This window comes from Sapajus apella, unplaced genomic scaffold (genome assembly GCF_009761245.1).
Source record: "Sapajus apella isolate SASKATOON/1434 unplaced genomic scaffold, GSC_monkey_1.0 scaffold58, whole genome shotgun sequence".
NCBI lineage: Eukaryota > Metazoa > Chordata > Mammalia > Primates > Cebidae > Sapajus > Sapajus apella.
In genome coordinates this window covers 14,160,943-14,186,306 of record NW_022436998.1, presented here as the reverse complement: position 1 = coordinate 14,186,306, position 25,364 = coordinate 14,160,943, and the positions used below count along the sequence as shown (strand labels likewise).

General features: G+C 33.8%; 1 long non-coding RNA gene across 1 annotated transcript; it reads left to right on the top strand.

Moving 5' to 3' along the window:
• The first annotated feature begins 364 nt into the window (after positions 1-364).
• Positions 365-21,809, top strand: LOC116528407. Its single transcript, XR_004259015.1, has 3 exons — positions 365-375; positions 17,264-17,268; positions 21,733-21,809. It is a non-coding gene; the product is annotated as an uncharacterized LOC116528407 (long non-coding RNA).
• The last annotated feature ends 3,555 nt before the right edge of the window (positions 21,810-25,364 follow it).

Below are 25,364 nucleotides of genomic sequence, written 5' to 3'. Positions count from 1 at the left end.
TTAAGTCATGAGGACTTCATCCTCATGAATTGGTTGGTGCCTTATAAAAGGTCTAGAGGAACTAGCGTATGCCCCCAGTTTTGCCCTTCCATCCCTTCACCATGTGGACACCTATGCAGCACAAATCTATGAGAAATAGGCTTTCACCAGGCATTGAACAGAAACTGCTGGCATGTCGATTTTGGTCTTCCCAGCATACAAAAATATAAGAGATAAATTTTGATTATTAATAAGTTATCCTGTCTCTGGTATTGTGTTATAGTAGCACAGATGTACTAATAAACATGAATAACTCAAGGTTTTTGGCCTGAGTAACTAAAGGAATTAACCATTATCTGATATGAGGAAGACTGAGAAAGAGCCATATTTTGGGGAGTAAAGGAAGAGAGGTAAGTCCATTTCAGTTTTGGAAATGGAAAGGTTGGGATTCCTATTAGATGGACGAGTGGAAATGACTAAAAGGAGGCAAAGCATATGAGGTTGGGACTTAGAGAGAGGTCAAAGCTATGTGAAAGTTTGGCCAAATGAAACAGAAAGAGAAGGTCAAGAAATTTATAATGTATGCAGTGAAGTAATTGAAATAATTGAACTTAGAATTTAAACTAGAGGGAAACAGAAAAAGGGAAGGAGAAATGTGAGATATCATGAAAAGTTGTAAGATTAATCAATCGAGGTTAAACCAAGGCCAAAATATTATTGATATCAAGGTCCTAGTACTAGACATGTAGAATATAGTTCAAAATGTGCATTGATTGAAATTGAGATAATAAAAATTTGCATTTGCTGCAAATGACAAAGTCATTGCTGTGCCAGTGGTATTAAAGATGGTGAGTATAGTGGAGGTAAAATTTAACTACTACCTGCCTACCATTCCAAAGATGTAGTTGAAAACATTGATAAAAGATAGTGAGTTGTGAAAAAGTAAATAAATTATATGGAGAAGATAGATGGTAAAAGTTCTTTGATAAATTCTGCACAGAATTCTCTCATCTCAACTTCTCATTCTTGATGATAACAATGTTATTTTCCTCCTAGCATAAAGAGGGCATTTTTCACATAGACTTTTCATCTTTGGCTTTTATGAAACAACATGAAGTTCAGAGTGATCATCTTATAAGTTCTGTTTCCCAAGTATGTTTAGCTCAAAATAGCAAATATGGCAGAGTGGCATATTTTGGGAGGGTATAGTTTTAACTCCCTATAAGCTCATTGTAAAGCATCCTTAGTCTCACTAAATTCAATGAAAATCAGCCTTTAAATTACTGCATTACATTCACTGTTTTCTGTGTAATTTAATAAACTTTGATTTTTTAAGAGAACGTGTAGGTTCATAAAAAATTGAGCAGAATGTACGGAGTTCCTACATACTTCCTTTTCACCCCATTCCCCCCATCATGCCACACACAAACACAACTTTTCTCCACTATCAACATCCTGCACTAGAGTATAAATTTGTTACTGCCAATGAACCAGCACTGACACATAATTATCAACCAAAATCCATACTCTACATTAAGTTTGTCCTTGATTGTATATTCTATGGGTTTGAGCAGATGTGTAATGCATGTATCTACCACCATAGTTAGTATTATATAGAATAGAAATCCTAAATCCTAATGCTCTAAAAATCCTTTGTTATCTGCCTATTTATCCCCACCTTCCCTGTACCTCATTCCCTAGTAATAACTACTGATTATTTCATAGTCACCGTAGTTTTGTGTTTTTCTACTTAGCAATATACTGTTAAGGTTCATCTATGTCTTATGATGGGTTCATAGGTTAATTTTTGGTTGCTAAATAAAATCACATTGTGTATATGTACCACATTTTATTTATGTACTCATTCACAGAATTATATCTTTGTGGCTTCCAAATTTTGACAATTATAAATAAAGCTCCTTTTAAGACCCCAGTACAGCATTTGTGTGGATATAAGCTCTCAGGTCATTTCAGTAAATAACAAGGAGTTGATCACTGAATTATACAATAAGAGTGTATTTAGTTTTATAAGCAACTGCCAAACTATTTTCCAAAATGGGTCTACCATTTTGTATCCACAGTAATTTTACTAGAGAGTTTCTGTTATCCACATCGTCACCAGCAGTTGATGTTTCCAGTGTTCTAAATTTTAGACATTATAATACATGGCTAGTGGTACTTCTTGTCAGCCTTCCAAATTGCTGGGGTTATAGGCATGAGCCACCGTGCCAGCCTCTTTGCCCATTTCTAATTTTATTTTTCTCCTTATTGATGAGTTTAAGACTACTTTCTATATTATCTGGTAACAATCCTTTATCAGATGGGTCTTTTTTTTTTTTTTTTTTTTTTTTTTTTTTTTAAATGTTTTTACTTTTTTTCCCAGGCTCCCCAGGCTCCAGGCTGGAGTGCAGTGGCCTGATCGCTGCTTACTGCAATCTCCACCTCCCGGGTTCAAGCAATTCTCCTGCCTCAGCCTCCTGAGTAGCTAGGACTATAGACGCACGCCACCATGCCCAGCTAATTTTTGTATTTTTAGTAAAGATGGGGTATCACCATCTTGTCCAGGATGGTCTTGATCTCGTGACCTCGTGATCCGCCTGCCTTGGCCTCCCAAAGTACTGGGATTACAGGCGTGAGCCACCGTGCCCAGCTGTCAGATGTATCTTTAGCAAATATTTTCCCCAGTCTGTGTCTTGTTTTTTCATTATATTAGCAGTTTCTATTGCGTAGTGAAGTTTTTTCATTTCCGTCAAGTCAATTTATTAATTTTTTCCCTTCATACTTAATGCTTTTGGTGTTTATCCAAAAAGTCATCACTAAATGCAAAGTCATCTAGATTTTTTCCTATATAATATTCTAGGATTTTTATGATTTCACATTTTACATTTAGGGGTATGATCCATTTTGAGTAAATTTTTATAAAAGAAAGCAGAAACTGGACCCCTTCCTGATGCCTTACACTAAAATTAACTCCAGATGGATTAAAGACTTAAACATATGACCTAACACTATAAAAACCCTAGAAGAAAATCTAGGCAAAACCATTCAGGACATAGGCGTAGGCAAGGACTTCATGACCAAAACACCAAAAGCATTGGCAACAAAAGCCAAAATAGACAAATGGGACCTAATCAAACTCCACAGCTTCTACACGGCAAAAGAAATAGTCATTAGAGTGAATCGGCAACGAACAGAATGCGAAAAAAATTTGCAACCTACCCATCTGACAAAGGGCTGATATCCAGAATTTACAAAGAACTAAAACAGACCTACAAGAAAAAAACAAACAATCCCATTCAAAAGTGGGTGAAGGATATCAACAGACACTTTACAAAAGAAGACATACATGAGGCCAACAAACATATGAAAAAATGCTCATCATCGCTGGTCATTAGGGAAATGCAAATCAAAACTACATTGAGATACCATCTCACGCCAGTTAGAATGGCGATCATTAAAAAATCTAGAGACAACAGATGCTGGAGAGGAGGTGGAGAAATAGGAACACTTTTACACTGTTGGTGGGAGTGTAAATTAGTTCAACCATTGTGGAAGACAGTGTGGCGATCCCTCAAGGACCTAGAAATAGAAATTCCATTTGACCCAGCTATCCCATTACTGGGTATATATCCAAAGGATTATAAATCGTTCTACTATAAGGACACATGCACACAAATGTTCATTGCAGCACTGTTTACAATAGCAAAGACCTGGAACCAACCCAAGTGCCCATTGATGATAGACTGGACAGGGAAAATGTGGTACATATATATCATGGAATATTATGCAGCCATCAAAAATGATGAGTTTGTGTCCTTTGTAGGGACATGGATGAACCTGGAAACCATCATTCTCAGCAAACTGACACAAGAGCAGAAAATCAAACACCACATGTTCTCACTCATAGACGGGTGTTGAACAATGAGAACACAAGGACACAGGCAGGGGAGCACTACACACTGGGGTCTGTTGGGGGGAAATGTGGGAGGGACAGGGGGTGGGGAGGTGGGGAGAGATAGCATGGGGAGAAATGCCAGATATAGGTGAAGGGCAGGAAGGCAGCAAATCACACTGCCATGCGTGTACCTATGCAACAATCTTGCATGTTCTTCACATGTACCCCAAAACCTAAAATGCAATTAAAAAAAAGAAATAGAAAAAAATAGTTTTAAAGTCTATGTCTATATTTTTTTTTGCATATAGATATCTATATAGATATTCCTGCATAATTTGTTAAAGAGACTGTCCTTCCTCCACTAAATTTCTTTTGCTCATTTGTTAAAGATCAGCTAACTATATTTATGTAAGTCTGTTTTTTGGATCTCTATTTTATTCAGCTTATCTATTTGTTTATTTTTTCACTAACACTATACTGTCCTGATTATTATTGTTATGTGCTATGTTTTGAAGTCAGGTAGTGTCAAGCCTCCAACTTTCGTCTCCTTCAGCTAATGCTGGTTATACTGGATCTTTTGACTTTTCATGTAAACTTTAGAATCAGCTTGTCTATATCTAAAAAATAATTTTCTTGGGATTTTTATTGAGATTGAATTGAGTTTGTAGATCAATTTGAGGATAACTAATTTACTGACAATATTGAGTCTTCCTTTTCATGTGCATAGAATATCCAATTTTTAAAGATATGTTTATTTTATCTGATTTATACTTTTCTCATACAGATCTTGCATACATTTTGTTAGATTTATGCAAGTATTTCTCTTTTGGTGTTAATGTAATTAGTATTGTGTTTTAAATTTCAAATTCTAATAATTTATTGATGATATACAAAAAGGCAATTGACTTTTTAATACTATGTATCCTGCAACCTGGTAATTACTTCTTATTCCAGGAGTTTTGTTTGGTTGCTGTTGGCATTAATTCTTTGTGATTTCTACATAGATAATTATGTCATCTATGATAAAGACATTTTTACTTTTTTCCCAGTCTGCATAACTTTTATTTCTTTTAGAGGTCTTAAATTGCACTAACTGGTACGTTTAAGTACATTATTGAATAGGAATGGTGAGAATAACCAAAGGCTCTTAAGATGTTACAATTCAGATTCTGTGTTTTACTATTTATGAGAAACACTTTTATTTGTAATTTAACATCTCTAAAAATCTAGATGTGCTTCATGTTTAATGAATTTTTTTAAAAAAGTGTCGTAATTCAAGTAGAGTGTTTCTTTTTCTTTTTAATAGCTTATAAAAAGATTATGTGTTAAAATAAATGGTAAATTTGTTCTAATTTAATGCAGTAGTGTAAATGGTAAAAAAAAAACTGTTACAAGTTTAAATATGTTTTTTAGAAAATAGAAGAGGGGCAGAAATTCCTATTTTATTTGTGCAAATAACATGTTGAATGGCCTTATTATGGGCCTTGAATCACTGTTCCAGTGCTATGTCAATTTTCTTTTGGCTTCTGTTGCTTTATTCTTTCTGTGTCTTCATATACTACCTCCACACAATTTTTTTTCCTTTACTTATTTAAATAGTACTCATATTTTTACACTGGAATCCCAGTTTGTAGAAGAAGCCTTTTCTTTTCCTTGTCATCAGTCAAGGAATGACTGCACAGCATGTATAGCTTAAAGGACCTTTAGAGTCTACCACAGAGGGTAGATGAATTCTGCATACATAACAGACATTCAGTACCTACTTAATAATATTTATTTAACAAGGAAAGTGAAAATGCCAAAAAGCATTTTCTTCCTGATATACGAATAAATAACTTCTGTTCTTGCCTATAACATGCCTTCTATTTGCCAGGATTAAATAACCAACTCAGATGGAAAATTTTATTTCACCATAGGGGATAAACTCTTTTGTTTACTATGATTACAATTGCTTGACGTGCAAGAAATTGCGTAAATGATATAAGATTAAAGTTTAAAGAGAAATATAGAAAAGCTTTATCATACATACTACACATTTGTTAGGGAATTGTGGACGTATGTATTGTTTTATTTTGAGACTAGGTATGTGTTTTAGAGGAGATATATAGGATCTGAAATTTTAAAAAGCTATAGTTTTTCATTTAGGCAACTTAATATTTCAATGCTTTAGATATGCCACAATAAAGTAAGTACAATCTTTCTTTCTTTTTTTTTTTTTTAATCATCACTGGTCATTGGGGAAACGCAAATCAAAACCAAAATGAGATACAATTTCACGCCAGTTAGAATGACAATCATTAGAAAGTCAAAAAACAACAGATGCTGGAGAGGATGTAAAGAAATAGAAATGCTTTTACACTCTTAGTAGGAGTGTAAATTAGTTCAACCTTTGTGGAAGACAGTGTGGCAACTCCTCAAGGATCTACAACCAGAAATACCATTTGACCAAGCAATCCCATTACTGCGTAGAAATCCAAAGGATTATAAATTATTCTACTATAAAGACACATGCACATGTATGTTTAGTATAGCACTATTCACAATAGCAAAGACTTGGAACCAACCCAAATGCCCATCAATTGCTTGGATAAAGAAAATAGCATATATACACCATGAAATACTCTGCAGTCATAAAAAAGAATGAGTTCATGTCCTTTGCAGGGACATGGATGAAGCTGGAAACCATCACCCTCAGCAAACTAACAGAGGAACAGAAAACCAAACACCGCATGTTCTCACTCATAAGTGGGAGTTGAACAATGAGAACACATGGACACAGGGTGGGGAACATCACACACCAGGGCCCATCAGGAAGTGGGGGCTAGTGAAGGGATAGCCTTAGGAGAAATACTTAATATAGATGATGAGTTGATGGGTGCAGCAAGCCACCATGGCATGCATATACCTATGTAACAAACCTGCACATTCTGCACATGTATCCCAGAACTTAAAGTATAATAAAACAAACAAACAAAAAACAAGTGTAATAATTTTTAATGTTTTAGCAAATTTAAAAATGAGATAATATATTTAAATGTGGTGCCTAATATATAGGATATAATATGTGTTCAATGATATTGATTTTAATCTTTTCTTATCTGGTTAAAATATGAAATTTTTTATTCCAAGTTTAATATCGGAGTAATTTATCTTGTTATGTTATCCAGACCCTTTAAATGTTTTTCCTTTCTATTTTCTAAATGTTCACAGTCTCATACTTTCTTAGGATTATTACTAGACACAGAGAGAGGTTGAACCTCAGTCCAGTTAATATTGCTTTTGCTGAATTTGCTATAAAGAGAATTTGTGAGGCAAATTGGAAGTGAGTGCCTTGACTGAGAACCCTATAATAGATCTTAATTTGAATAATTTATTTAACCCTTGATGTTCACCAACAATATACTGTATACCTCTATTTCAGCATATTTTATGTGTTTCAATTATATGCATATCCTCAAATACAGTTTTATAAGAGCAGGGACCATGTCACTATTTTTTCTTATATCTAGACAGATACCAAAAGCCTGAAGCACTTAAGAGTCTCAATAAATGTTTGTTTAATAAATAGATGAATGAAGGCATGAATGGATGGCTTGTAATGATGGAATTATTATTCTCAATTATACTGGGTAAGAATTGTCTAGAATTCACCATATGAAAGTTTACAGATACAGAGAATATAGAACGGGTTATACTGTAAAGAATTCCCCAAAAGAATATCAGATCCCATTCAAAATTTTTGTGGAAATATTAAAACATTTTGATATTCTATTCATATTTAAGGAACAACTTGGCAATAGTTACACTTACATACTGATGTCATTGTTTATCAACCAGTTATATGAGGATTTCAAACTGAATCTTTTTATCAATCATAAAATCAGAGAGCATATATATAAGGTTCCCATTTTCGGATGTGGAATTGAATCAGAAAGACATTAAATAATTTGTGCATGTTCATACATCTACAGAATTATAGTTATTGTAGTCGTACCCAGGATATCTGATTTTAACTTTGAGTTTCTCTCTGTTTTCAAATCAGTAATTACATAGTAAATTCTTTTAAATTCTCTAATCACTCCAATAAATTCCACTTTGGTCACTTTGGCACTGAGAAATTGGGGATATATGTTTTCAATGAATTTATAAAGAAATAAAAATGTTCCACATAATGAAAAATAACAAAACTCTATACTTTTTAGTGTTAAAATTTTAGTCTTATTTTTTACCCAGTCTTCCCACTTTGAACATTTAGTTGATAATCAATAACTATTTATTAAACATGTAAATGGTAGCAGCAGAAAATTACATGCATGGAAATATGCAATTTTTAAAAATCCTAAGACATTAACTATGAAGACAAAATGTGATTGGTGCATGACAAATATTTTTGATAACCTCAGATGATACATGCTATTATTCCCTTTGGAAGAGTCATTAAGGCATTAATGTACCAAGTGAATCTCAGATATTAGTGGTGAAAGTTTCTGTCTTAATCCATAATTTGTGAAAGTAGTTTTAAAAAAAAAACAGATTTCAGAATCATCATTAAATGTAAATGTATTAGTCAGGGTTCTCTTAGAGATACAGCACTAATTGTGTGTCTGCATGTGTGTGTGCAAGCATGTGCATATATATATATATATATATATATCTGTAAAGGGGGTTTATTAAGTATTAACTTACACAATCACGAGGTCCCACAATAGGCTGTCTGCACGCTAAGGAGCAAGGAGCTCCAGTCCGAGTCCCCAAACTGAAGAACTTGGAGTCCTTTGTTCCAGGGCAGGAAGCATCCAGCAGGGGAGAAAGATGTGGGCTGGGAGGATAGGCCTGTCTTGCTTTTTTGTGTTTTTCTACCTGTTTTATATTAGCTGGCAGCTGAATATATTGTGACCACCGGATTAAGGGTGGATCTGCCTTCCCTGGCCCACTGACTTAAATGTTAATCTCTTTTGACAATATCCACAGAGACACACCCAGGATCAATACTTTGTATCCCTCAATCCAATCAAGTTGACACTCAGTATTAACCATCACCATAGATAAACTTTTAATTAACAAGAAATAATGAAAAAGTCCATTTCAGATTAGAAACTTTAACTAAATCACAAGAGAATACAAGTAATGGACCCTGACTATGTTCATAAAGAGAGACCAAGAAAGAAGTCATTTACCTACTGAAGTCCATTAGTGGGAATACAAAAATCAGCCCTTTAAGTGCATGTTCTTAAGAATAAGCCAATTATTATTATTTAATCTTATGATTCAATTCCTGATAATTTTTATTCAAATATGTATATTAAATGAGAGAAGTCTGAACTCTAATAATATGCAATAAGGTAAGTAAACAGATACAAATAAAAATAATACATAGGTGGAACTTTCAATAAATAGCGAAATTAGTAGAGATTCCAGGATCTTATCCAATTGTGATTAGAAGAGACAAAAAGGCATATACTAGGGTGGAAAGAAAAATAACAGAAAAAATGGAAGGATATAATGACTTCATTCTTTTATTCTTTTGGCTTATTTCGACAATGAAGAATGCCTCATTCTCTTTTATTACAAGCAGAAGGGAAAATTCAAGACAAAGTTTCTTTTCTTGGAACACTCTAGGGGACTGTTTTTAAAGCAATAAGCTTTTGTTGAGCTTTTGTTTGTCTGCAGAACAGTAAACTAAGGCTCCAGCTGGGAACTTGTCACTCACACAGCAATACATGTTTTATTGAAAATGTTTACAGGATTCACTCTCCTTAGCATTGCCAGAGATGGGCACCTCTCTCATTAGGTACAATGAGAACCGTATGATGCAAGGAAATTATGAGGCAGCATGTAACTGCTACAGAGACACTAACTTTAAGAAGAGAGCTGTGAGTAACTTAGTCTTCAACAATGTAATATTTTCCACAAAGGGAAAAAGTTCAGGCAAGAGAAAGAGAAAAAGTCTTGGAGTAAAAGACCCAAGACTAGAATTGAGTTCTGTATTCCTTATGTGTTTTATTAAGTTGCTGACTCTTCAGTTGTAATATAGGGATAATAACATCATATTTGACCATTATGAATAATAATTGGAACAGTATGTATAAATCATTGACCAAAGTAGCTGGCATACAGTAGGACAAGAAGTGGTGGACATTATTCTGGAAAAGAGTAGATACAAATCAATGCCTAGTGATGTTGGCTAATTTAGTAAATTGCGTGTATATACTGAGAATTCTAAATGTAAAATTAATTGTATTGCACTTTTAAGGTGTTTTCCCCTTAGCTGAATATTTGTTTAAGGAAAATGTTTGTTTCTTATGTAGCAAGTGAAAAAAAATGCATAGATTCTGGGGTTTAGTCCAGAAGGGAAGCTAGTTTTTCTGCTTCTTTCATCACTGGACTGAGCTCTTTACTGCAATTCATACAAGTTTTGAGGTTGGGAGGGACCCAATAAGTCGGAGTTCAAGTTGCTGGACACTGAGCTCTGCCTAGGAATTAGTATAGAATATGTGAAACATAGGAAATTTGAACAAGCAAAGTAGAATTACGTTTGAGAGGAAATGAATGAGAGTTAATATGACAGGTAAGTAAAGAAGAAGGAAAACAGTGATTCTGTCAGAGCCTGGTGAATGGGAGCTGACCATATAAAGACATAATATGAGCACACGGATCGCATGTTGAATTAAGGATTTTGTACTATATCTTAGAGTGTGAAGTTAATGGAGAATTTTATGCATAATAATAACTTGAATAAGTAATAGATTTAATAAGACATTGTTACTGTATCAGGAAGGATGTTTTGAATAAAGCATTAATAGATGCAGAAAAACCAGTTAGAGGCTTTTATATAACTTTAAAGAGGATGGCTTCAAGGCATAGAATTGCGTAAGAGGAGTTAGAGGATAACTAGAAATAGACTCAAGATATGTGGTAAGTCAGTGGCACCAGATATAAAAAGTGATTTCTAGATTGCTAACTTTCCTAGCTCTATTCAGTGAAAAAATATACCTTTTGTCACTCATATCTTTTTTAAATTAGTGAATATTTCTCTTGTGTATATCCTAAGTGATATTATTTGGGAGTCTGTATTATTTAGGACATACAATTATAGGTATTATAGAAGGAGATAACTCCAAATATTTTATTCTCATTCTAGTTCTAGTTCACACCAGCTAGTGTTCATGACACATACCACAATGTTGGGAGGAGCAATTGCTTAGTTTAACAGTTCAAAAACTTTGACACATAATGTGAGTCAGATAGGTTAAAAAATAAACAAAACTGATATACACTCTTTATTAATGGAGCATTACACCAGTATAAAATGCTTCAACTCTACATAATTAAAAGGAAATTAGGAAGTAGAGGTAGTATGAAGCCCATAGATTAATATCAATGAATTTTTACCTGCCTTCTGGCATTTGGCCATGTCTGCAATGGTCTTCTGATGGCATTATTATGTTAATTAAAATTAATACTATAAACTCTATCAAAAGTATTATGGTACAGTTTTGTTTTCTATTGTTTTTAAGTCCAAAAAGCTTAACATCATTGTTCTATAATATTCCTTGAGTACTCATCTTAATTTTGAAAATGTAGGACAAGTCTTTTCCCATTTGATATTCACTTTCAGTTCATAAGACAAAGATAAATATGTTACCAAATTGAGACAAGAAGTTTTATGATGGAGTCAACACATTTTTCCTTCTCACTCTCTTCCTAATGTTGTAAATTAAGCTAATCTTTCCATTGGGAGTAAAATATCATGAGATTTTGAATGTTAAGTTCTTATAAAGAAAATGAGGAAATGAGGAAAGTTCCTTATCTTTTCTCTGGGGTGAAATGAGAGCCCTGGGATTAAGTTTCATCAGTTTCATCTTTTGTTTGGGTTACGCTGTCTCTCACAGGACCTGTAAACACACTTAATGAAAACACAAGCAACTGTTGGATATATTATTCCGTTCTTCACCAAGTTTATTCTTCTAAGTAGCATATACATAAATTTTGGAGGTAGGAAGGGGAAAAAGCAAAATACAAACCCTCTTTGATCTGCCTATTTAGAAATTGCATCTCCTGGCCAGGCGCAGTTGCTCATGTCTATAATCCCAGCACTTTGGGGGACCGAGGAAGGCGGATCACGAGGTCAGGAGATCGATACCATCCTGGCCAACATGGTGAAACCCATGTCCATTAAAAATACAAAAAAAATTAGCTGGGCTTGGTGGCACATCCCCATAATTCCAGCTACTCGGGAGGCTGAGGCAGGAGAATTGCTTGAACCCAGGAGGTGGAGATTGCAGTGAGCTGAGATCATGCCAATGCACTACAGCCTGAGCCACAATGTGGGACTCCGTCTCACAGCAAACAAACAAACAAATGAAATAGCACCTCCTAACAAATTTATTTATTTTTGAGCATTTTCTATAAGTATTGTCAGGTGTCCCTGACACAATCCTTCTTTGAGGGCTTACTCTTAAAAAATACCTTTGCAAAATAAATCATTTTAAAAAAATAACAGTTCTGTAAGTATTGTGAATAGTAATATTGCTATGGTCTCAATGTTTGTGTCCCCCACAAAATGTATATGTTGAAATCCCAACATCCAGAGGTGATGATATTAAGAGGTGGGTCCTTTGGGAGTAGACAAAACCATGAAGGTGGAGCCCTCATGAGAAGTATTAGTGTCCTTACAAAAGAGAATGGAGAAAGATTCCTCACTCCTTTTGCCATGTAAGTTAATAGTAAGCCGCCCTCACCAGACATGGAATCTGCTGGTGCATTGATCTGGGACTTTTAGCTTCTAGAGCTGTGAGAAATAAATTTCTGCTGTTCATATGTCACCCAGTCTATAGTATTTTGTTATAGCTGCCTGAAGTGCCTACCAATCTGGTGTCTGATGACGACCTGCTTCCTTGTTTGCAAATGGGCATCTTCTCACTGGATACTTATGTGAGGAAGAGAGAAGTGAATCACTTTTGTGTTTCTTCTTATAATGGCGCTGATTCCATTACATGAGAGTTTTATCCTCATGACCTCACCTCTTGAAGTTCCCACTTCCTAAAACCATCACTTTGGTGATTAGGATTTCAACACATCAATTTGAGGAAAATATACAAACATTCAGTCTATAATATCAGACATTTCCAAAGGCTGTGAATTGTGTATTTTATTCATCTGCAGACATACTTTTACATCAAATATTCAAGTTGCTGGGAAAAATTAATAAATAAAGGAATATTGTTTAAAAATATTTTTTATTTAACTTGAGATATCCAAAATAGTATCTTTTAACATGTAATCAATAAATAAAAATGTAAATAAGGTATCTGATGGCCATCTTTTGAACTAAATTTTTGAAATATTTTCTGAAATCTTATTAACATTTTACACTTAACAGCAAATCTTTATTTGGTCCAGCTGCATTTCAAAAGCTTGATAATAACATGTGGCTATTGGTTTTTATATTCAACATCAGAGTAATAAAGTGTTTTCATGACCTTTATTTAAAAAAGAAATAAACATAGTAGAATGATTGTTTAAATGCTGCTGCTTCTTGCATTAGACAAAAATAGGTCTTGACTAGATGGCTTACAATATGGAGGCCATCTGTTTTCGAGTAATTATGCGATCCTATGATCAAGTTACAGGAATCATTTGACAAGAGAAATGTTCATACTTAATAAGTAAATATTAACTTTTCTTGCTACTTTTTGTTTAGAAAATTTGCCTGTCTTAAAGTACTGTAAATGTCACAGTCTTCTAGTAGTGTATTTTTGTTGTTGTTTTATATGGAGTTTATTTTTAAATAAATGTTGGCTTAGACAAAATTTTAATGGCTAACAAATTAACCATTTTTATTACTGTGAAATTCACAGAAATAACTGTTTTAAAGTATACAATTCAGTGGCATTTAGCACATTCACACTGTTGTGCAGCTATAAGGCCTATCTAGTTACAAAACATTTCATCACCCACACAAAAAATCCTACACTTTCTGAACTCATACTTCCTATTCCTCACCATCACCAGCCCTTCATAACCACTAATAGGCTTTCCGTTTTTGTGGAAGCGCTTATTCTGCATATTTCAAATAAATTTAATCATATAATATATGACCTTTTTTCTGGTTTCCTTCACTCAGCATAATATTTTCCTTTTGAGTTTCATCAATAATATTACATGCCTCAGAACTTCATTTTTATTTATGGTTGAATAATAAATGATTGCGTGTTTACCACACTTTCAGTCTTCATTTATTCATTTTGGGCCACTGGTGGTGTTTTTACCATTTGGGTTATTGTGAATATTAGAATACAAAAAATTTTGTATGAATGTTCATAGTACATTCATACAAAATTATTTCTTTAAGTTTTGATTGAAAACTATTTGGACATATAGCTAGCAGTAGAATTTCTAGGTCATGTGATAATTTTATATATAACTTTTCTAGGAACCACAAAACTTCCACAGCAGTTGGTTTCTTTTATTCTCACCAGGAATGTAAGAGGTTTCTAATTTCTCCACATCCTTGCCAATACTTATTTTCTGTTTTATTTTTGTTTTGGTTTTATTATAACTTTCTTAGTATATGTGAAGCTATGTCTTAATGCAGTTCTGCTTTGCATTTTCCTAATGGCTAATGATGTTAAGTATCTTTTCATGCATTTGTGAGCTATTTGTATATCTTCTTCAGTGAAATCTCTATTAAAGTCGTTTTTATTTTTTAAGAAATTGGACTTTTTTTGTTGACTTGTAAAAGTGTTTTATATATTCTGGATAATAGACTCTTGTCAGCTATGTGACTTGCAAATATCATCTCCCATTTGTACACTTTTTGTTTTCTTAATGTCCTTTGATGTACAAATATTTTTAGGTTATAAAGTTCAGTCTATCTAATTTTCATTCGTTGTTCATGCTTTTGGTGTCATATCTAAGAATCCATTGCCAAATGAAAGGTAATGAAGATTTATCCGTATGTTTTCTTCTAATATTGTTATAATTTTATCTCATATTTAGGTCCTTGTCACATTTTTAGTTAATTTCTATATGAGATAAAAATCAAGCTTCATTATTTTGTGTATGGATATACAGTTTTCCCAATACTCTTTGTTGAAGAAACCATTTTTTTCCTGTTATATCTTGTTGGCATCCTTGTTTTAAAGGACCTTAAATTGTTTTAGAGTCAACTGTTTATTTCCACATGTTTGTAAACAATTCTGTTTTCTTTCTGTTATTGATTTCTCACTTCATTCATCATGTCAGATGCACTGTATGATTTTAGTCTTTTAACATGTACTGAGGGTTTTCTTGTGGCCTGGCATACATTTTGTCATGTTCACTTGAAAAGAGAGTATGTTTTGTTTTTGGGTGGGATATTCCATATATCTCTTTTAGGTTTGGTTGGTTTATAACATTGATGAAGTGCTCTATTTAACACCAAGAAAATAGTTTTAAAAAATCTTGTTTTCTACACCTAAAAAACCCTATTTTTCTACAATAATAATAAAATAAAACAATAATGTCTTTAAGGATGTTAAATGTTGGCCCCCATTCTCTTCTGGCTTGTAGGATTTCTGCTGAGAGATCCGCTGTGCGTCTGATGGGCTTCTCCTTGTGGGTAACCTGACCTTTCTCTCTGGCCGCCCTTAGCATTTTTTCCTTCATTTCAACCCTGATGAATCTGACAATCATGTGCCTTGGGGTTGCTCTTCTTGAGGAATATCTTTGTGGTGTTCTCTGTATTTCCTGGGTTTGAATGTTGACTTGCCTTGCTAGGTTTGGGAAGCTCTCTTGGATAATATCCTGAAGAGTGTTTTCAGCTTAGATTCATTCTCCCCGTACATTCAGGTATACAGATCAAGCGTAGATTAGGTATTTTCACATAATCCCATATGTCGTTTTGTTCATTTCTTTTCACTCTTTTTTTTCTCTAATCTTCTCTTCTCAATTTATTTCATTGAGTTGATCTTCGATCTCTGATATTCTTTCTTCTGCTTGATCAATTTGGCTACTGAAACTTGTATATGTTTCACGAAGTTCTCCTGTTGTGTTTTTCAGCTCCATGAAGTCATTTATGTTCTTCTCTAAGCTGGTTATTCTAATTAGCATTTTGTCTAACATTTTTTCAAGGTTTTTAGTTTTTTGCATTATGTTAGAACATGTTCCTTTACCTCAGAGAAGTTTGTTATTACCTACCTTCTGAAGCCTGCTTCAGTCAATTTGTCAAACTGATTTTCCATCCTGTTTTGTTCCCTTGATGGTGAGAGTTGTATTCCCTTGGAGGAAGAAGTGGGTTCTGGTGTCTGATGGTTTCATCATTTTTGTGCTGGTTTCTTCCCATTTTCTGGATTTAGCTACCTTTGATCTTTGAAGTTGTTGCCTAGCCATGTGCAGAAAGCTGAAACTGGACCCCTTCCTTACACCTTACACTAAAATTAACTACAGGTGAATTAAAGATTTAAACATAAGACCTAACATGGTAATAACCCTAGAAGAAAACCTAGGCATAACCATTCAGGACATAGGCATAGGCAAGGAATTCATGACTAAAACACCAAAAGCAATTGCAACAAAAGCCAAAATAGACAAATGGGATCTAATTAAACTTAAGACTTTCTGCACAGCAAAAGAAACAATCATCAGAGTAAACCTGCAACCAACAGATTGGGAAAATATTTTTGCAATCTACCCATCTGACAAAGGGCTAATATCCAGAATCGACAAAGAACTAAAGGTGATTTACAAGAAAAAAAAATCCATCCAAAATTGGATGAAGGATATGAACAGCCACTTTTCAAAAGAAGACATTTATGAGGCCAAAAAACACATGAAAAAGTGCTCATCATCACTGGTCATTAGAGAAATGCAAATCAAAACCACATTGAGATACCATCTCATACCAGGTAGAGTGGATCATTAAAAAAAATCACGGACAGCAGATGCTGGAGAGGATGTGGAGAAATAGGAACATTTTTACACTGTTGGTGGGAGTGTAAATTAGTTCATCCATTGTGGAAGACAGTGCAGTGATTTCTCAGGCATCTAGAAATAGAAATACCATTTGACCCAGGAATCCCATTACTGGGTATATACCCAAAAGATTACAAATCATTCTGTTACAAAGGTGCATGCACACCTATGTTTATTGAGGCACTGTTAACAATAGTGAAGACTTGGAACCAACCCAAATGCCCATCAGTGTTACACTAGACAAAGAAAATGTGGCACATACACACCATGGAATACTATGCAGCCATCAAAAAGGATGAGTTCAGGTCCTTTGCAAGGATATGGATGAAGCTGGAAACCATCATTCTCAGCAAACTAACACAAGAACCAAAAACCAAACACTGCATGTTCTCACTCAGAACACATGGAGACAGGGAGGGGAGGATTATATGCCAGGGCCTGTTGGGGATTGGGCTGTCATGGGAGGGATAGCATTAGGAGAAATACCTAATGTAGATGACGAATTCATGGGTGCAGCAAACCACCATGGTACATTTAACCTATGTAACAAACCTTCACGTTATGCACATGTACCCCAGAACTTATATATATTTAGACTAAATTAAATTAAAATCTAGGCAAGACACAGTGTAAGTCCAGAACTTTTGGGAGTCAAGGCAGGGGGATCACTTGAGCCCATGAGTTCAAGCCCAGCATGGGCAACATAGAAAGAACCCTACTAAAATAATATACAATTAAATTAAATTTGAATATTTTGTGATGCAAAATACTATGTTGAGAGAACAAAAATACAAATTCCAGAGTGGAAAAATAATTTGGAAACTACATGTCTGATAAAAGGCTATTGTCTAAAATATATTAAGAACACTGAAAACTCAGTAGTGTTTTATTTTTTAAAGAAATGATCCACTTACAAAACAGATATAACCAAAAAAAAAAAAAAACTTGAAGAGAAATTTAACTGGAGACAATTTTGGCAATGGGAAACAAGCACATGAAAAGATGTTTAACACCATTAGCTGTTATGGAAATGCAAATTGAAAACACAATGATATATCACTACACATTTTTGTGAATGGCTAAAATTTAAAAAAAAAATAGTGGCAACACTAAATGCAGCAAAGGCAGGGCAATTCTGGACAACTCACATTGCTGCTATATGTTTTAAGCCTCTCTTGTTAACTTTTGGCAGGTTTTTAAAATACTAAATATGCAAACATGTTACGACCAAGAATTATAATCAAATAGGTGTTTGTTTGATAGAAATGAAAATTTACATTCACACAAATATCTGTAAATGAATAGTCCTAACAGGTTTCTTCATGATAGCTCAAAAACCATCTGAATATCCTTCATAGTAAAACTATCTGTACTATGTCTATAACATGGAATATTGCTGAGAAATAAAAGAAAATTAACTACAGAAACACAACAATCTAGATGAATCTTCAGGCAATTATTCTGAGTTTAAAATACCCATTCCAAAAGATTAAAAACTGTATGCTTCCATTTATTTATATAATATGATTGAAATGACAAAAATATATCAATAGATAACAGATTAATTTTTGCCAAGGTTTAAAGATAAAATTAGATGTAACTATTGTAGAACTAAGAGGATTTATTTTGGTAAAGGAAATTTTGTGTATCTTGGTTGCATAAATATCAACATTCTGGTGATGATATTGTCCTATCATTTTGAAATATAATAACTTTGAGATAATCTAGACAAAGGGCACATGGAATAGCTCTCCATTATTTGTTAAAACTGACACATGAAGCTACAATTATCTCAAAAGAAAAAGATTGACAAACAAAAACAAAAAAGTATATAAATTATTTCAAATATATGTTTCATTGTTGTTTCTGTTTTCCTAAATGCATTATGAAATAATCTTCTAGGCATCTTGGGCTTTACAAAAATGAGAGGTATTCTTTCTGCTCTCAAGAAATTTCCAATCCCCTGAGGGCAGTGATGTAGTAACAACAAAAATAGTAAATACAATGTAAACTTGAATATTGCTTTATAATATGTATCACATGTTCTTAAATAGCACATTCCATACTTACAGTTACAGTTAAGGTGAAACTACATACAAAGAATTTGAGACCCAGAGATAATAAGTAATCTACCCAAGTTCCCATAGCTTACACAAATTTGATTCCTGGGATAATTTACTTCTGATAAACTAGTTCATATTGTACATGCACAATTCTTTTTTGTAGATATCATTAACCAATTTTCATTAAATTTCAAAAGGAAAAGTGATTGCCTACACTGTCAATAAAGTATTTAGATCTGACTTAGATTTATCTGGCTTCTAATCCTATATTATTTTTACTACATGCTTGCTCCCACATTAAAAACTATGGGTTAAGTAGATATACCATCGTTAACCATTTCCTTTTTGTGAGGACAGTTCACTGTTTTCCTATTTCTTCTTACAAATAAATATCAACCACAATAAATATAGTATAAATTACATGAATGTATTTTTGCTTTCTGTTATTCTTTTTGCTAACTTACTTTACAATCAAATTTTTCTTTTCACTTTTTGCTTAGATTTCTTATTCAGTTTTACTTTTTCAGTAATTAGGGATTTTTTTTTTCTACCAAACAAACTTGTCAGTTCCACCAATTTTTCTATTATTCATTTAATTTGACTCTACAATAGCATGTCTTCAACTTCTAGTAATATATAATTAACGTAGGAAACTCAAGTTGTGGACAATTGTCAAACCAGAGTTGTATTTGGACATTTAAAAGTCTTTAACGGCTGATTTAAAGGATTTCCTTTTGATTGTTGGGTGTTCTAGCCCATTCTCATAGATACATAAAAATGTGCTTTTTACTTTATGTTTTGATAAGTTTAATGAAGTACACTGTTCTCAGGGGAATAAACAGTACATGAGAAATATCTGTAAGTTACTGGATTTAAATGATATTGTGAGTGTTCCTTATAACATGCATTACAAATAATTTAGGCAACCAATCCATTCGTAACTTTATTTTTGCATCGTTATTTTGTTTGGGCAGTATTGGTGGCCAAGGACAGAGACGTACTCATGCCAGCTCTGATAAAGTGAGTTTACTTTAACAATATGCATAGAAAAGTAAGGAAAATTTTTATAAAATTTTAAAAAGAAACGTACAAACTGTACTATTTATAAATCCTAACACTAGAGCTCAGTTCTGCAATAAGGGCATATCTAGGTAAAAGCAGTAGTAGAAGTTTGAGACCTTCGTAGGACCTGACCATTAAGGTCTCTGAGCTACAATTCATGTGTCTCCTTCCTATTTCATTACAGCCACCCACTTTGTAAATATCAGTACTAGGTCATAGATTTATAAAGAGTTTATGAATATTGAGTTCTAATGAGTCAAGAGATCACATAACTCAGATTTAAAAACAGTGGCAAGGGAGATACATTACTTTTAAATGGCTTTCTGTGCCACACATATCTTTAGCTTCGATTATAATAGCCAGTGTCTTTAAAGAGCTTGATTGGGCAAGAATAGTGACTAACATTTCCAGGACACTTATTTTCAATAATCTTAAATTTTTCAAAGATTTTTTCATAGAGAAATTTCCCCATTGCATGAAAACATCATCAAATACTCTTTCTATTCTTAAAGAAAAAATTGAATCTCAAAGAAGTTAAAGATGTTACCATAACTTCATCTTTTAAAATAGTAAAGTTATAGGATTACAATCTACGTCCAGTTATAAGTCCCAGGCTTTTTCTGTTGCATCACAGTATCTCCATTAATGTTGCCTTAAAATAAGCAAGACATTATATATTTCTTTACTGAATAAGGAAATGGAAACATAAGTAAATAAAATAATTTGTAGAAGCAACAAAAGGAATAAGTGAAAAAACTACAACCTTTTTCTTTAGTTCAAGTCTCTGAATTACCATTAATAATTAAAGCAAATCTTTTGCGAACAGCATAGATTTAGTGCCTGATTTTTTCACATTGTCTGGCAATTTCTACCTTTCAAATGGAATGTAGAGTCCATTTACATTTAAAGTAAGTATTCTTATTTTTGAATTAATTCTATCATCATCCTAATTGTTTCTTTTGGGATCATCTGCTCTTTATTCTTCACCTGTGTTTATAAAGTTACTTAAGTATTTTACAAAATTATTCTATCACTTCTGTTGATTGCTTGTCTATACTTTGTGTATTGCTATTGATTTTTTCAAGGATTTTAATATGCATTTTTATGTTTTTACAGTCTATCTTGAATTAATAATATTTCACTTCACAAAAATGTAAGAATCTTAGATAATTCTAATCCAACTTAAAAACTATTCAATTTTGGGGCTATTTTTATCATATATTTTATTTGCTAATAACCTTTAAACTCCACAGTAAAACTATTTTGCTTTAAACATCCAACTGATGTTTAAAGAACTTATGAAAAATTATATTTATACATATCCACAAATCACTGTTATTAAGGCTTTGTATTCCTACCACATATCCATAAGGTAATTATTTTCTCACACTTGAAAAATGTACCCTAACATTTTTGTCAGCAAAAGCTTCAAATAAATTATCTAAACCTGTGGTTTATATTAACAGGCCTTTAGCGTGATTCTGCTGTTCTACTACGTTAACAGCTTGTCTTGCTCTTGTATACTTTTCTAAAGGTGTTTTTCCATTGTCTTCAGGCTCCTATTGTTTTCACTTGGACTTTGATTCTCGTTTGCATTTTAATGCTGCTGTTGTATTATTTGTTTTTCTCTGACTGCTTTTAAGAATTATTTTTTATCCTTGTATTTGAGCAATTTTACTATAATTTACCTCAGGGTGTGTGTGTGTGTGTGTGTGTGTGTGTGTGTGTATTCTCTATTTATCCTACTTTTGAGTTGACTCTTCTAATCAACATTTGAAGACATTAAAGAATATTTTTGAAATTTTTTTCAGTCCAAATTTCTCCCTACTCTGTCCTTCCGAGACGGCAGTTACATGTATATCTAACCACTAAAAAATGGTCACTGAATCTCTGAATGTAATTAAATTCACTGAATTATTGAATCTATTTTTATTATATTTATCTTACATATGTGCTTCAGTTTGAATTATTCCTATATTTATTTTTCTTCAAATTTTCTGAATCTTTTTTTAATCCAAATTGCCATTTATTTGAGTCATTTGTATATTTCATTTTTCAATTGTAAGCACTGATTTTAGTATTTTATTTAACATAGTTGCCAGGCACCTCCTAAAATCACTCATCTTTTTTTTTCCCAAGCATATCAGTCCTTCCTATTACTTTTTTGAATATTTAACATAGCTGGTTCAAAGGCATTATCTATTAATTCCAACATGCAGTTTATCTGTAGTTTTTTTTTTTTTTATTATCAATTGGTCTTTCTGTTGACCTAATTTATCTTTCCCTGATGCTATACATGTCTAGCAAATGCTGTTGTATTTTAGACATTGTGTATAGTATATAAATTCTGAACATTTTATTGATCTTCAAGCATGTTATTTTTTCCTCTCAGGTACTTACATTACTAAGATTACATTTCTATTTCAAAATGTAGATTTTACAAATTTTTAGGACAGGCTAACTGTGGTTTTGTTCTTAGTTCTGGTAAAATTTCTTAGTCTATGGAATTAGTCTTTATTACTGCAGTTGGCCTATCTAGGATAGCAACAGAAAGCTGAAAGTATTTACTGAACCTCTAGCATGAAAGGAATCAAATAGCAAATTGTATCCTATAGCATTAGCCACTAGCAAATACCTCTGCTCACCTTTTTCAGTTAGAGAGCTCTGCTTTTGCTCGGAAATCTCCAAAGTCTCATTTCATGTATGGGTGAACTAACAGACAGTCGAGTTTTAAATACACTTTGAGCAAAGATATTGGGGGTATTTTATCACTATGGGGAGCCCCAAAATCTAACTTATCTCTAATTCCTCAGGTAAAAAGGATTATAGCTTTCTAAGTGAGTTTAATTTGTTGCTGGAAAGAAACAGTTCCTTCAGCAGAAAAACGGTATAAACATAAATCTCACCTTGTAGGAGTAAAAATCTTGCTTTCTAGGGTCAAAATCTTTCCAGTTTTGGTTTGCCTTTGATATCATTAAAATGCTTTGAAATCATAATAATAAGAGAATGAATTAAGTTATTTCCAACAGTAGCAATGTTTTATTATGTTAAATTTACACAGGTATTGCATTTGATTTATATAAGTTTTTCCAGTATTTTTTCATTTTTATATGCACAAGGGTTACTCTAATATAACCCATTTTGCATTTACCAGAAGTTAGAAACCTTTTAATTCTTAATTTATGTTCTTGGCTTCTTTTGGTTGAGGATATTTAATCATTTTTATCCTTCCATTTATAATGCGATATCTTTAGGCTATTACAGCTGTCCAAAGGTAAGCATATCCATGAAAAGGGAGAGAAGCCAAGAACTAAGATCATTCTCAAGCTAATAATATGCCCTTGAAAAAAAACAACTGAAGGTTGAATACAGTTAAGTGTCCTTCCCTGAAATCCAGAAACTTGTTTTCCCTTTATCGATACAACATTCTTGCTTTGGCGATAGTTTATAAGACCCATTATTTAAAAAAAAAAAAAAAAAAGAAAAAGAAAAAGAAAGAAAAAGACATTGAATTTTATTCAAAAGGAAAAAAAGAAAAGTTTTTGAGAGATTTAAACATTTGAATATTGTGGTCCGAACTGAAAAGTCATATGAAAAGGGAGAAGTAAGAAAACAGTAAAAGAAAAAAAAAAAAAAAAAAACCCTGGAATGATGGCTATTTTAAATTTGGGAAACCAAGGTAAAATTTTTGTTTTGTTGGCCTGGAGGATATTGACTTTGAGGAGAAAATTTCTTCCTCATAACTTGAAAGACTCTTCAACATTACTTCAAGAATATCTCCTTATATGATCACTTCCTGTCACTGTTTAGATTTCCTACTGAAAATGAATTACCTTCCCAGGGCACTGAACGCATCCTAGCCAAGTGGGTTGCATCCAAATATGATGTTTGTTATCCACCTCTCTGATTCTGTCAGGCAAGTGCCTCTTTAGATAGAAAGAGCTACATTTTGTTTTAAAAATAATCCATGAATGAAATCCTTTCAAATTAATTGATCTTAAGATCAATCAGAGAAAAATTTGCACATGCTCTGTATAATCCAATATTCTGGAAGGAATTTGGCTCATGGTTTCATAACTTACTAAATATAATCTAAATAAGAAAATGCTTTGGTATAATCAAAGGAATATAAATAAAAGTAATAGCTAGGTGAAATGCCAAAAATTTTATTTCAAAACAAAGAAATATGAAAGAGATTTATCATGAGGAAATACCATATGATAAATTGTTTAAATTCACTAGTGTTTGGTATACTGACTTACAGAATAATCAAATTTGTAGTCTTAAAAAACAGGCCAGTCTTTAGATAACGATTAAATAGGTACTACATTTTTCAGAAATATTCTCTTTTAATGTAAATGGGGGGGACTTCCACCAAGATGGCTGTATAGGAACGGTTCCGGTCTGCAGCTCCTAGTGAGAGCACATCAGAAAATGAGTGATCTCTGCATTTCCAACTGAGTTACCAGGTTCATCTCATAGGGACTGGTTAGACAGTGGGAGCAGTCCAAGGACAATCCAATTCACAGTGAGGCATTGCCTTGCCAGGGAGGCACAAGGGGCCAGAGAACTCTCTCTCCCAGCTGAAGGAAGCTATTATGGATTTTTCTGGACACTCTGGCATTCCGACTCAGCTACTGCACTTATCCCACAGTCTACACAACTCCCAGACCAGGAGATTCCCTCCAGCACCTACAATACCAGCACAGGGGTTTTCAGCATGAACTGTGCAGCCATTTTAGTCGAGTGGCACATGGAACACCAGTGAGACAGAACTGCTCATTCCCACTGAAACAGGGGGCTGACGCCAGGGAGCCAGGCAAGCTGGCTTGGCGGTCCCCACCCCCACAAAGACCAGCAAGCTAAAATCCATTGGCTTGAAATTCTTGCAGCCAGCACAGCAGCTTGAGCTCGCCCTGGGAATTTTGAGCTTGGCTGGGGAAGGTGCACCCACCATAGCTGAGGCTCAGGTAAGAGGTTTCAACATTGCCTGTGTAAACAAAGCTACCAGGAAGATTACACAGCATCTGGGTGGAGCCCAGCACAGCAGCTCAGCAAAGCCTCTGCAGGCAGACTGACAAGTAGATTCCCTTTTTGCTGGGCAGGGAATCTCAGAAAAAAAGAGACGGCAGCCCATCAGGGACTTACAAAGTCCCCACCTTCCTGGGACAGAGCACCTGGGAAAAGGGGTGGTTGCGGGTTTGGCTTCAGCAGACTTAAACGTTCCTGTCTGGCAGCCCTTAAGGGAGCAATGGATCCCCAAGCACAGTGCTTCAGCTCCATTAAGGAACAGGCTGCCTCCTCAAGTGGCTCCCTGACTCCCCATGTAACCTAACTAGGAGACACATCATACAGGAGAGCTCTGGCTGACATCTGGCAGGCAACTTTTGGGGACAAAGCTACCAGAGGAA